General features: G+C 46.7%; 1 protein-coding gene across 5 annotated transcripts in view; it reads right to left on the bottom strand.

Moving 5' to 3' along the window:
• PCNX1 (pecanex 1) overlaps positions 1-13,051 on the bottom strand; it is a 1,666,514-nt gene that overhangs the window by 1,001,787 nt on the left and 651,676 nt on the right. The gene's annotated exons all lie outside the window — the stretch shown is intronic.

Genomic DNA, 13,051 nt, shown 5'->3' with positions numbered 1-13,051 from the left:
GAGCAGACACACCAGAGCTGCCCAGGACCAGAGGCCAGAGACAGACGCTGAGAAGATGCAATTTGTGAGAGCAGAAGTATGGTGAGGGAGCCACATCTCCAGGAACCCCAGAGTGTCTGCGTATCGGAGCGGAGGGACGTGCCGGTCTCCTGCAAGTGCTTGTTCCCCTGGGGGGGCGTGACAGCCCAGGAGTGTCCAAGGGGCAGGCGGTGAGACCCTGACCTCAGAACGAAGATCTGTTGTTTAGCCGAAGTGCAGTAGTCAGCCCGGTGAACGCGAGAGCTGCAGAGCCAGGTTGCGAAGAGCACGATACACAGTGGCATTTGAAACGCCCAAGAAAGAGGGACACATTTATTAAAGTATACAAGTGAAGTTAAAGGAAATACTTCAATGATGTGAAAGTAACAGTTTAAGGGTGACACGAGGGAGACACGCGTGTGTGAATTAACAAGTGAAGTAAATTCGGACATTGAACTGATAAGTGTAAAAAGGGCCAGAAGCCGATGGAAAAGGTGCAAGAAGCACGAAAAGTGTAAAAAGGGCCATAAGCTTGCAGAGAAGTGTGCAAGTATGAAGAGAAGGATTAAAGGAGAGCGCGAGTGAGCACGACAAAGGGAAGGGAATATATGAAAGGGGTGCAGGAAGCATCGGAAGTTAAAAAAAAAATGTACAAAAAAAAGTATAAAACTGTTGAGAATTAAACTCACAGGTAGGTTTGAGGGCTAACAGGAGTTCGCAGAACCAGAACTCATGGAAGGCTCAACTCCTTCCCTTCCCCAAAAGAAACGCAGGCCCAGAGAGACAGCAAGTTCAAACTGCGGTTTATTACAGCCAAAACCAACAGGGATCAGTACAAGGACAGAAGAATCCATGGATCTCTCAGTGAGCTCTGGCTCGCAGGCCTGTTTCGATAGACTCTTACGTCACGAAAACATCACAACCTGGGCCCCTCTCCAGAAAACCTATCATCACTCGGGATTGGGTGTTGAGTGGTAGTCCACCTCTAGTGGACCTTAAATGTGTTAGTTTACTGGCTCTCCCATGTCAGATGTCAGGCCTGGCCCATCCCAACATAGCTGTAACTAAACAATATTTCAGTGTGAGAGTCCAATCACCTGTTGCTACCCACCCCTAGGGTCCTGAAGTGTGATTGGCTAGAGCCGGCGTCCCCAGGCTTGGGATCCAAAATGCTTCCCAGCTCAAGCTGTACCTTTTCAAGGTAATAAGAAATAGGTGTTTGCATTGTAACATGTGTGCACAACTAAAGACAGAGTGCCCGTCCATATCATGCAACATTTGGCTTCTCCTGTAACGACTTTGTAGCAGCTTCTGCCTGAAGGCGTGAGATTGCTACTCTTTCCCAGCTGCTAGCTTCAGTTCATCATCGGCTCGGCCTCGTCACATGCTCAGAAACTGTGTTTTGGGCTCCTGGAGCTCTGAATTACTCATTTATTTGCATTTACTGTGCCAGTGTTACTTCAGATCTGGGAATGGAATGTCACTTATATCTTGGTGGCCTTGGCAGCAGGCCCCGTCCCTGACGTTCGTAGCTCTGAGCAGCCTGAATACGCTCAGCTCAGCTTCTTCCTAGGGTCTGTGGCCTGTTGTAACTTCCCTAAACCATAACTTGGCTTCTACATTGTGCTGCTCTATATTCTCCCTATGTTGTACATGGCTCCGGCAGGTCCCATAGGTGCTCCTGCAGTACCATAAAGTTATTTGCATGTAAGCATTCTGCAAGCTTTTTCCGGATCTCTTGCTTCTTGAGGTTTCTGTGTCGCTGCGGTTAAGCTGACAAAATAATAAAGGCAAAGGCAGTATGCAGATGCATCAGTCCTCTAGCTTATAGAGCTGTTCCGCAAATGTTTGTGTATCCTGATGCGTGATTGTGTCCCGGTGTGCGGATGGCACGTGTGCTTCATGTCCAACACTGCTATGTCGTGAGGTCTCTAACGACGTCATGCATGGCCTCTTAGCGCTTTAGTCTAGGCTGTCAATGGAGGTGTTCTTAGTCGCATCCGGAGGCTCCTCATCCATCTTGGGCAACGTTTGCACTGTCCCTGGGCTATAAGGTTGACTGAGTGGGTACCTTTCAACATACTAGTCTATCACAGTAGCACTAGGAATCGAACCGAAGGATCATGGTACCTTCTGCTGTTCTTCCGGGTCGCGTGTCTTGTGGGAGGGGGAGCGGGGTTAGGATTCGACCACCCCTCTTCAAAACCACGAGAGGGGCAAAGGGTCAGAGTGGTCACTGAGGAAAAGCAAGGAGCCTGGAGTTTTCGAAAGCCTCAGAGAATAGCCCCTGAGTGAATGATGTCCAAGAGACTATATACAAGATAAAAGGCATATCCTGACCAGCTGAGTTGATGTTTGGAACTAAAGGGGCCAACGCTTGAGGAAAGGTGCCCAGTGAAGCCAAAAGAAACTGCTATATTGTGTTGCGTTTTGAAAGCTGGAAGAGGCCTGAGCTTCAGGAAGGTAACCCCGAGAGGCCTATTGACTTGTGTTTTGTTTTGAAACTTGGGGTAGGGAATCCCAAGGAACTCAAGGACATTGAAAGATCTTGTCCATAGGGCCCTTATAGTGATTGCAAAATACCTTCAAACAGCCATGTTGAGTGAAACCACCTTTGTGACATTGACCAAATTAAACCTGGAGAGAAGACTAGTTTAAACCAACACTGGTTTTGCCATTTTTGTTGAACCACCATGTTTCCCATTAGAGACATCCTACCACATTTTTGTACCGCATGAGAGCATGCATAGGTTTAGACACTGACCAGACTTATTTTGGACTATTCGACAGCGGCCGTTAGAAACATCAGCTAAGGGAACCATCCCTTTAGAGATAGGGCCAGTCAGGCATTCCACCCCCAGGAATCTTAGTGTTAGGCAAGATTATATGTAGTAAGCCTGTGGGAGACTACAACAGCCTTGTCCTCTTAGCAATAGGTAACCCAGCCTTTGGCATAGGCCTGTACTACACAAGTTGGTAGAGTGACTGTGCAGCCAGGCTTATCTCAAGAGGGGTCAATGTCAGCTGTAGAGATGCAACAGATTCACAGTGACAAGTATTCAAATAACACTTATACTCAGGGTTTCTTATTAAAATATTTTTTTATTAACTTAAGTCAGTTTTAAAATATGACTTCTTTAGAAAGGGCAATATGCAACAATAAAAGGCACTTCAAACATGCACTCCTTCAGTTTCAGTTATGTAGATACTTTTTTGGGATGTCACACACACTTCCTATACCCCCCCCCCCCCCCGAGGTGACTTCAATAGTTAGGACTCTGGAAATTGATATATAACTTTAACACTTAATGCAATAATGCAATACTGAAGTTATAGAAAAAGGAAAAAGGTTAGGGAAGGAAACAAAGGTTAAGTTCTCTGACCAGGAAAGTACTTTACAATCCCCAAATGAAGTATAGTTTAACCCTTTCACAGCAAAACAAGTAACTTATGTATGACTTTTTGAGGGACTGGCACACAAAGTCAAAGGGTCAGACGAATCGGCAGGGAGCCAGGACAGCCAAGGTCCATTGAACAAAGTCTAGGGGAGCTGAGGCACTTATGGTAGATAGCAAAAAGGTATTGCACAATGTGATATAGAGATATTGCAGAAAAGAATCACTGTTGGGCCACAAGCCGGGAGGCTTATGAAAAGCAAAGATGCAAGCTACTCTGCATAGGGCAGCTAATGCAAGTCTCCAGTGAGAGCAAGCAAGCTACAAACAAGAGGTAAGTACCCCTAGTTAGACAGTAACTTAGGTCTGAAGAAAAGGGTCCAGCTGGCTTCTGTTACTGTTGCAGTCCTGCAGATCCTATGTTCCTGGGCCTCAGTCGTGGGGACAAGGAAAACATCTGGAGACTCCAGCACTGCAGTTTGAGGGTTGGCGGGCAGGAATGGGCTTACTTCAGATCAGCGGCACTTCACAGTTTCAGATACGGGCAAATAGCACCACTGCAGTTCTTGGACACCTTGTGTGCCCCCTTTGCTTCCGGGGTCCAGCACTCTGTTGAAGTGGCTCAGGCTTGGGACACTCTGCTTCGGGAGGGTCCTCAGGCTCTTCCTGTAGCTTGGGTCTGGCTTAAAGACGATGCACTCATTTCTGGTGTTCCTGTCCTCTGGCACTCTGATCCAGCAGCAGCAAAGAAGTACAACCAGGAGGGAGAGGGGTTCCAGTCGTTAGTCTTGGGGTCAGTTGGTCACACCAACCCAAGGAAAGAAGTCGTCCATTCCGGGCTTCTCTAGGTGATACTAAAATTGGAACTTCAGCACTGCAGCAGGGCTTCACGGGGCAAACTAACGGTCCAGGAGGGTGCAGCAAGCTTCTCTTCCAGATTCTTCTTCGATTCCTTCGTCCAGTGGCCCACTGCCTTCTCTCCAGGAGACCTCGCCTTTTATGCAGGTTTCTCCCATTCATTCGCAACCTAGCTGTCACTCACAGCAGGGTGGCTGTTCTCCAAGGACAGCCAACCAATCACCTCTGGGTGAATTCCTGTCACCAAGGAGACTAAGCACAGGGATCAGGAACCTCCCTCGCTTCCTGCCCTGCCAGAGACGTTGGAGCCAGAGGCAGGCTTCACCAGTGAATCCCGCCAAAGACAAAACTAACAAAGGGACCATATCTCGTTTGGCGCACCGAGTAAAACCCAAAAAAGACCTCACAAGCAAGAAATAGCCAAAAAAGACGACCAGGGTCTTTTTGGCAAAATGGGCACCCATGGGTGCAATACTGCAGCTGAGGATTCAGCCTGTGGTAAAAACGCACAATGGTAGGAAACCTAAACCACTGCCACCAGCCATTAATTGAAGTGAGGGTAACATAAAAATGTTACATGAGAAAATAGACAAAGGGGATACTAAATAACCCCACAGCACTCGGTCTACAAAGAGAAAAAGGTAAGTAAAGTCAATTTCACTCTGCTACTCTTGGAAACAGTAGTTTATCCAAGAAATGGTATTTAAACCTTAAGAGAAATCCAAAGGACCTCTCTGTGACACTGCACTGAAGGTGCTGGGTGTCAATGCAAAATGGGATGCTACTCCAAAAGCAACAGAAACAGAGTTCAAATCAGATAAAAATACATGAGTGAGAAAAAGGACTCGCTCACTCCAGGATAGAAAATCAAAAAGTCCCGCAATGCAGCTAAAGAGCTGGGGGTCTCTGAGTTAGAGGGAAATTGACAGTATCTCCCTAACAGTAAGGTATACATTACTCACCGTAATTGTATCGCTGGTACTTGTATCTGCTTAAATTCACATGCTCTGCATAGTCCAACATCTAGTGGAAGTCGCAGAGTATTACATGATTTGTTTTCGAAACTCGAAAACTGACGTTGACAGGGCATGTTTAGTAATACAATGCCTGGTGTGACGTGTACTGTACCCATGGTCCTTTACGCGTCGAGGTCCCTCAGATTGTTTCTGACATTAGGTTGCATGAAGTATAGCATGTGTTCAGATGTTGTAAAGCAGAAACAGTGATAACCCTGAAAACATCTATGCGCCTTCTACTCCAGTAGGGCAGGAAGGGTAGGCACATGTGAAACTAAGCAGATACAAGCACCAGAAATACGATTACGGTGAGTAATGTATCCCTTCTGGAACTTGTGGCTCTGCTTAGATCACATGCTCTGCATAGATTAGCAAGCAGTATCTGGAGAAGGAGGTGGGAAGTTAGAAAATACAGCGGCTAACGAGATGTTTTAGTACTGCTTGTCCCACCTGTGAATCTGCTTTAGTCAATTTGTGTCAATGCAGTAATGTTGTGTGAACATATGGATGGAACTCCATGTAGCAGCTTTGCAGATGGCCTCTAGAAGGACGTTTGCAATGAAAGATAAAGTGCCCCTGTACCTCTGGCAGAGTAGAGTGTGCCCTTAGGGTAAAAAGGTAGAAGCTTTTTAGATAGGGAATGGCAGAGTTGTATGCATTTGACTATCCATCTCGAGATGGCGCCTTTGATATGCGATTGCCTTCTCTACCAGGCGCTATGGAAACAAAGTTGTTCCGTTTTCCTTAGGGGTTTTGTTTTGTTCACATAGTACAAGTGCACCCTCCGTACATCAAGTGTATGGAGGCTTCTTTCTGCTGAGTTTGATGGATTCTGAAAGAAGGTGGGAAGTTCTATGGATTGGTTTACATGGAACTTTGAAATGAACTTCGGTGCAATCCTAGAATGTGTTCGGGGGGACATACTTGTCCTTGTGTTAGATGAAAAAGGGGTCTTGTACAGATCAAGCTTGTAGCTCACCGACTGGTTTTATGGAGGTTATAGCTACCAGGAATGCAGTCGTATAGGTCAGATGCTTTAGGCTGGCCTTGTACATGGGCTCGAATGGGGGCCCTATAAGCTTGGAGAGCACAACATTGAGATTCCAACCCGCGGGGAGGGTTGGAAATTGTGGGGGGTATAGCCTCTTTACCCCTTCACTGAACGTCTTAATAACAGACTTTTCACCCAAACAGTGAAGTGGTGTAAGCCAATAGGGCCGTCAGATGTACCTTTAAGGAATTGAATACTAGGCCGGAGTCTAGAAAGTTAAGCATGTAGTGTAGAATGTTAGCTGGAGAACATGCCAATGGGTTTAGTGATTATGATGTGCACCATAGCACAAATCATTTCCACTTATTAAAATAACAGTGCCTGCTGTTGGGTTCTCTTGCCTCTGAGGATATCCATACACGTGTGTGGAAGGTTTAAGAGGGCAAACTCTGACAGGAGCCAAACTGCCAAGTTCGTTGATTGTGGGTAGAGGGATGCCCCCTTGTGTTGTGTCAACATGTTGTACGAGCACAGGAGCTCGATAGGGTCGCACATTGCCAGCTTGAGCAGATGTGGAAACCAAGGCGATCTCGCTCACATTGGCGCAACCAGGATTATGGTTACTTGTTCCGTGTGCATTTTGTGCACTATCCTGCCCAGGAGTGGTGTTAGGGGTAGGGGAGATTTCGGAGCATAAGCACATTTCCTTAACCAGTTCATCCACAGGGCGTTGGCTGGGGAACCCTGGACGCGAAGTTTGGGCATTGAGCGTTTAGCTTTGTTGCAAACAAACCTAGTGGGAGGGGGTTGGGGGGACCCCATAGAGAGATTATTCCGTCTACGATATCTGTCGAGTTGACATTTGTGTTATTCTGGTAGAGGGTGTCTGCTTAATGTGTCTGGCAGAGAATTGAGTTCCCCTGGAACATGTTGGGATGTTAGAAACATGTTCCACTTGAGTGCCCACCTCCATATTTTCAAGGATAGTTTGGACAGACTTAGAGTGTGTGCCTCCCTGCTTGTTCAGATGGAACATGACTGTGGTGCTGTCTGCAAGGACCTGCACTGTCTGAGCCTGGACATGTTGCTGAAAACCCTGAAGAGCTTTGAGGAGCGCCAAGAGTTCCAGGAAGTTGATGTCTTTGGGCAGTAGCGAGTGTGCACTATCCGTGGGCTGTGTGGTGCAGGTAGTGCACCCCCAAACGGCCAGTGAGGCGTCTGTAGTTAGGATCGCATGGGCTGGTGGAGCGCGAAAAGGTTTTCCTTTTAACAGGTTGTCTTTGGACCACCAGCAAAGAACTTGAACGAGGGTTAGCGAACCAACCAGTAGACCGTTCCACTGTCTGCTTGCATGAGACCACTGTTTAGCTAACCATTCCTGCATTGGACGCAAGGGCGCGCGTGAGGAACTAAATAAATGCAAGAGGCCATCATCCCTAGCAAGCGCATTGCTTTGCATACCGTTATCCGATGACCAACCTTGTATCAAGGTACCTGCAGCAGCATATTTCGTGTACTCTAGCTTGAGGGGAATCCAGCTCCTCTTAAGTAGAGGATAGCCCCCAGAAATTGTTTTGGTTGGCTGGGGACTAGACTTTGTTTTTCTCGTTGATGGAGAAACCCAGATTGAAAAGACGGTCTATAGTTTTTTGCGTATTTAACATTCAAATTTGAGGAGATTCCCAGTTGATCAGCCAGTCGTCCAGATAAGGGTATACTGGGAAGGATTTTCTGCACAGGTGTGCTGCCACTACTGCAAGCACCTTGCTAAACACTCTTGGTACTGAGACGATGCCGAATGGGAGTACTTTGAACTGGTAGTGTACTCCCGCCATCTTGAAACGCAAGTATTTTCTGTGCGCAGGGTGCATTGAAATAGAAAGTATGTCCAATGTCGCCATGTAGTCTCCCCGTTTCAGGAGTGGAATCACCTCCTGAAGCGTATTCATGCAAAACATCTGTGGTTTGACATTTTTGCTTGTGGGGCGCAGATCTAGTACTGGGCGTATGGTAAGGTCTTTCTTTGGCACAAGGAAGTATGTTGCATAGATACCCTGGTTTACCTGGTTCGCTGGGACGATTTCTATTGTGTCCTTTTCGACCAGCGCCTTTATTTCCTCCAGCAGTATGGCAGTTTCTTCTGGTGTTCGTTTCTTTTGTCTCGGTGGGTAGTGAGGTGGTTTCTGAAGCAACTCGATGCAGTACCCGTCTGCCGCAGTGGACAACACCCAGTTGTCCGATGTTATTCCCCTCCCATGCGTGGGTGAATTGAGCGATTCGGCCTCCTACTGGAGTGGCATGAGAGGGGACCTGAAACGGCAGGGCTGAGCCTCTCCCAGGTGAGGTTCTGTCTCCGTCTCTTTTATTGCCCCTTTGAAAACTGGACGAGGAACTTTGGCCTTGAGACTGGTTTCAGAACGAGGACTGTCCTCCAAGAGAGTAACCTGAGGAACGTTGACCGCTCTGGTCCCGAAATGTCTTCAAGTTTGGGGAACCCCGTTAGGAGTTAGGTCTGTTAGTCAGCTGGCCAAGGGACTTAAGAGTGTCGTACTCGTCCTTGGCACTCTTTAGGGTGTCCTCTACAGCATTACCAAATAGGACGTTTGGTTCTATTGGCATATTCAGGAGGGCTGCTAGCTTAAATCCTGACTGCCTAAGCCACGTGTTGGGGAGAATTCTCAGAAATGTGCTAATTCCCTTTTACCTTGGAGACCCCCAGATCTTTTGCTACACTTTAGGACTTAATTTTTATTAGAGACCCCCCAGCAGCTTTGCTGGATTTTGAGGACTTGATTTTTTTTTTCCTGGCGAGAGAGTGACCCTTTTTTTCCCACTCATCTATTTTGATGTGTACTTTACTTGTGTTTTCTTTGGTTATGGATCTTAAACCACTCCATAGGCATCATCTTTTCATTTGTGTCACAAAGCACCCTCAGTGCAATGGCACAGGGAAGCCTTCTCTGGGATAAACTACTGTTTCCAAGAGTAAATAAAGTGAAATTGACTTTACTAGTCTTTTAAATTCCTAGACCCAGCGCACCCCATCTTACAATAGAGTGCTGGAGGGGTTATGGATACTCATGTAGCAGTCAAATGCTACCCTTTCCTCTCAGAATGGCTGGTGGCAGTGGTTTTCGACCGTGAACTATTCATAGCTCCGGCAATGTTAAATCGCGGGAGCCATGTTTTTCAAGATGGCGTCTGAGGCCCCTCTGTAGAAACAGGTCCCGGTCTTCTTTTTTAGCCATTTCTTTGTGGAAAGGTCCTTCCAGAGTTTGTCTCTGCGCGCCAAACCTAGTTTGGTCACTTTGTTCCATCGCCTTTGGCGGGCTTCGGGAGTGAAGACCGCCTCTGGTGTCCGAGTGTCTGGGGTGGGCAGGAAGTGAGGGAGGTGCCCGAAACTCCCTGTGCTTAGTCTCCTAGGAGACCCAAATGCACTCTGTGGTGATTGGCTGGCTGACTGTCCGGCAAGGACAGCCACCCTGCTGGGTGAGTGGCAGCTAGGCTGGAATTAATGGGAGAGTACTGAATAAAAGGCGAGTCTCTTGGCTTGGAAGGCAGAGTCGACCACTGGAACGAAAGAACCAAAGACAAGCTTTAAGAAGACGGCTGCTGCAACTCCTGGACCGTTGGTTTGCCCTGTGAAGCCCTGCTGCAGGTTCGAATTGCCAAGTTCATCTCGACAGAGAAGCCCCTACAAGGACGACTTCTCCCTTTGAGTTGGTAGGACCAATCAACTCGACAGTACGTCATCTGGATACCAATCTCGGAGCTGGTTGTATTTTCTTCAGAGTGCTGCAGGAAACCGAATAACCAAGGAGAGGGACACCAGTTTGTGTGCTTTACATATAACTATCGGAATCGAAGTTTTCCAGTTGCGAGCTTGTCACTGTTCAAGTGCAGTGCAGGAATCCCCAGACGTCCTCCTTCTTGTCCCCACGACTGAGGCCCAGGAACAGCGAGATCTGCAGGAACTGCCAGGAACAGACGTCATCAGCTAAATCCTTTTCTTCGTTGCAAGGTATTGTGAAATCAGACAGAGTACTTACCTCTCGCGGTGAAAGTGCTTGAAACTTTTGCAACGCGCAGGCCTAATCAGCTTGTGACCCAACATATGATAATGCTTTTTACAAACTACTTCTGAGAACTTGTGCAGAGACTTTTCCGTTGAACTACCAGAACCGCTTTATCCTATCCAAGACTTTAGCCCATTGACTTTGGCCTAGCCTATTGAATTGAATCTTCTGGTGAACTCAAAATATCTACACTGTAAGAATAATTGTAACCTTTCATGTTCCAGTAACCTTTGCCTTTTACTCCTCTTGAAACGTATTCTGAAATAGTATTGGAGTATATTTGTGTTTTATATAATTGCCTCCTTATTAATGTTTTATAATTGACAGATAAATATATTAAGTATTTATCAAAGAATCCTTGAGTATAAGAGTTTATATGAATACGTGCGATTGTAGACCTCTGTGTAGCATCATTTCTACTCACATTTCGCTCGAGACACGTACGGCTGCTCAGCTCCGCTACCAAAATTATAGTACAGACTTATACCAAAGGTTGGTTTGCTTACACCTGTAGTCATAGTTGTGTGTAGTGGTCCCAAAGGGTACTGCATACAAACTCTGCCTAACAAAGTCCTCTGGATTTCTGCTAAGGTTTAAATACCTTCTCTTGGATAACTACTGTTTCCAAGAGCAGTGGAGTGAAATTGACTTTACTTACATTTGTAACTTTCTAGACCCAGCACACACTATCTTACAATAGGGTGCTGGAGAGGTTACTTTGTATCCCCTTCTAGTTCCTCATGTAACATTTTTATGTTACCCTTTCTACAATTAATGTGGCAGTGGTTTACTTTTTACTACCATTGAGTGTTTTTACCGCGGGCTGCTTTCGCAGCTGCAGTATTGCACCCATGGGTGCCCATTTTGTCAAAATGCCCCGGTCTCTTTTTTCACCATTTCTTGTTGGAAATGTCCTTCTTGAGATTTACACTGCGCACCAAACCAGGTTTGGTTCCTTTTGTACGTTTTGTCATTGGCAGAATTCACTGGTGAAGCCTGCCGCTGGATCCAGAGTGTCTGGCAGGGCGGGAAGCGAGGAAGGTTCCGAAACTAACTGTGCTTAATCCCCTTGGTTACAGGAATGCACCCAAAGAAGCGATTGGCTGGCTGGCTGTCCTTTGAGGACAGCCACCCTGCTGTGTGAGTGACAGCTAGGATGCAAATTAACGGTAGTGAATTGCATAAAAGGCAAGGTCTTTTGCAAGGAAGACAGAGTCGACCACTGGACGAAGGAATACAAAGAAGAACTTGGAAGAGAAGTTTGCTGCAACTCCTGGACCTTTGGTTTGACCAGTGAAGCCCTGCTGCAGTGCTGAAGCTCTGAATTTGCCTCGACTAGAGAAGCCCTGCAAACAACAACTTCTCCCCTTGGATTGGTGGGACCAATCAACCCCAAGACGAACTCGACTGGAAAACCTCTCTGCTGGCTGTACTTCCATTGCTGCTACAGGAACCGAGTGCCAGGTGACAGGAACCCCAGAACAGATTGCATTGTTTTTAAGTCTGACCCGAGCTCCAGAAAGATCCTCCGGACTTCCAAGAAGCAGGACTAACCAAGCCTGAGCCACCTCAACAGAGTGCTGGAACCCAGAAGCAAGGAAAGTCAACAAGGTATCCGAGAACCGCGGCGGTGCTATTCACAAGAAGCTGAAAATGCGAAGTGCTGCTGTTCTGAACTTTGCCCATTGCTGCCGCCGACCTTCGAATCGTAGTGCAGGAGTCCGCAGACGTCCTCCCTCTTGTCCCGACGACTGAGGCCCAGTATCAAAAGGATCTGCCATCCTGCAACAGGAACAAAAGCCAGCTGGAACCAATTTCTTCAGACCTAAGGTACTGTAAACTAAGGGGTACTTACCTTTTGTTTGTGTAGCTTGCTAGCTCTCAGTTGAGACTTGCATTTGCTACCTTTTGCAGAGTTGCTTGCAGCTTTGCCCATCACAAGCCTCACAGCTTGTGGCCCAACGGTGATTTCTATTTCTACAAAACTCTCTAGCATTGTGCAAGACGTTTTCTCACCTTCAAGAAGTGCCTCAACTCCCCTAGACTTCCCTCAATTGACATTGGCTGTCCTAGCTCCCTTAAGACTCTAACCTCTGACTGTTTTGATCTGTCCCTCCAAAACGTCATACATTCTTTACTTGTATAGCAGGGAAAGGGTTAATCTACATTGCATTGGGGGGGTTTAAAAGTGCTTACCTGTTTGAGAAACTTGTTAACCATTGTTTCCTTCCATAATCTTTTACTTTTGACACCAAGCTCAGTATTGCTTTAAATGTACCAGTGATATATCTTTGTCCACAGTGTCCTAGTTAATGAAGTCAACTCAGGGTGTAGGAAGTGTCTGTGCCCCATCCCAAATGGGTATCTACTGATTTATTGAAACAGTGTTTATTTTGAAGTATATTTAAGCGTTACAGATTTGCTCCCTTCTAAAGAAGGCTTATGCAAACTGACTTAAATTAATAAATAACTGTTTAATCAAGAAACCTTGAGTGGAAGCGTTATTTGGCTACTTGTCACTGTGAAACTCTAGGTTACAACCCTACAGCTCACACTGACCCCTCTTGAGATAAGCCTGGCTGCTCAGTCACTCTACCAAATTGTGTAGTACAGACTTATACCAAAGGTTGTGTTTCTATTGCCAAGATGACAAGGCGGGTGCAGTCTCCCACGGGGTACTGCATACAATCTTGCCCA

Source organism: Ambystoma mexicanum, chromosome 14, assembly GCF_040938575.1.
Source record: "Ambystoma mexicanum isolate Mex_15411 chromosome 14, UKY_AmexF1_1, whole genome shotgun sequence".
Taxonomy (NCBI): domain Eukaryota; kingdom Metazoa; phylum Chordata; class Amphibia; order Caudata; family Ambystomatidae; genus Ambystoma; species Ambystoma mexicanum.
Note: the sequence above shows the minus strand (reverse complement) of the source record. Positions and strands in the feature narration are given on the sequence as shown.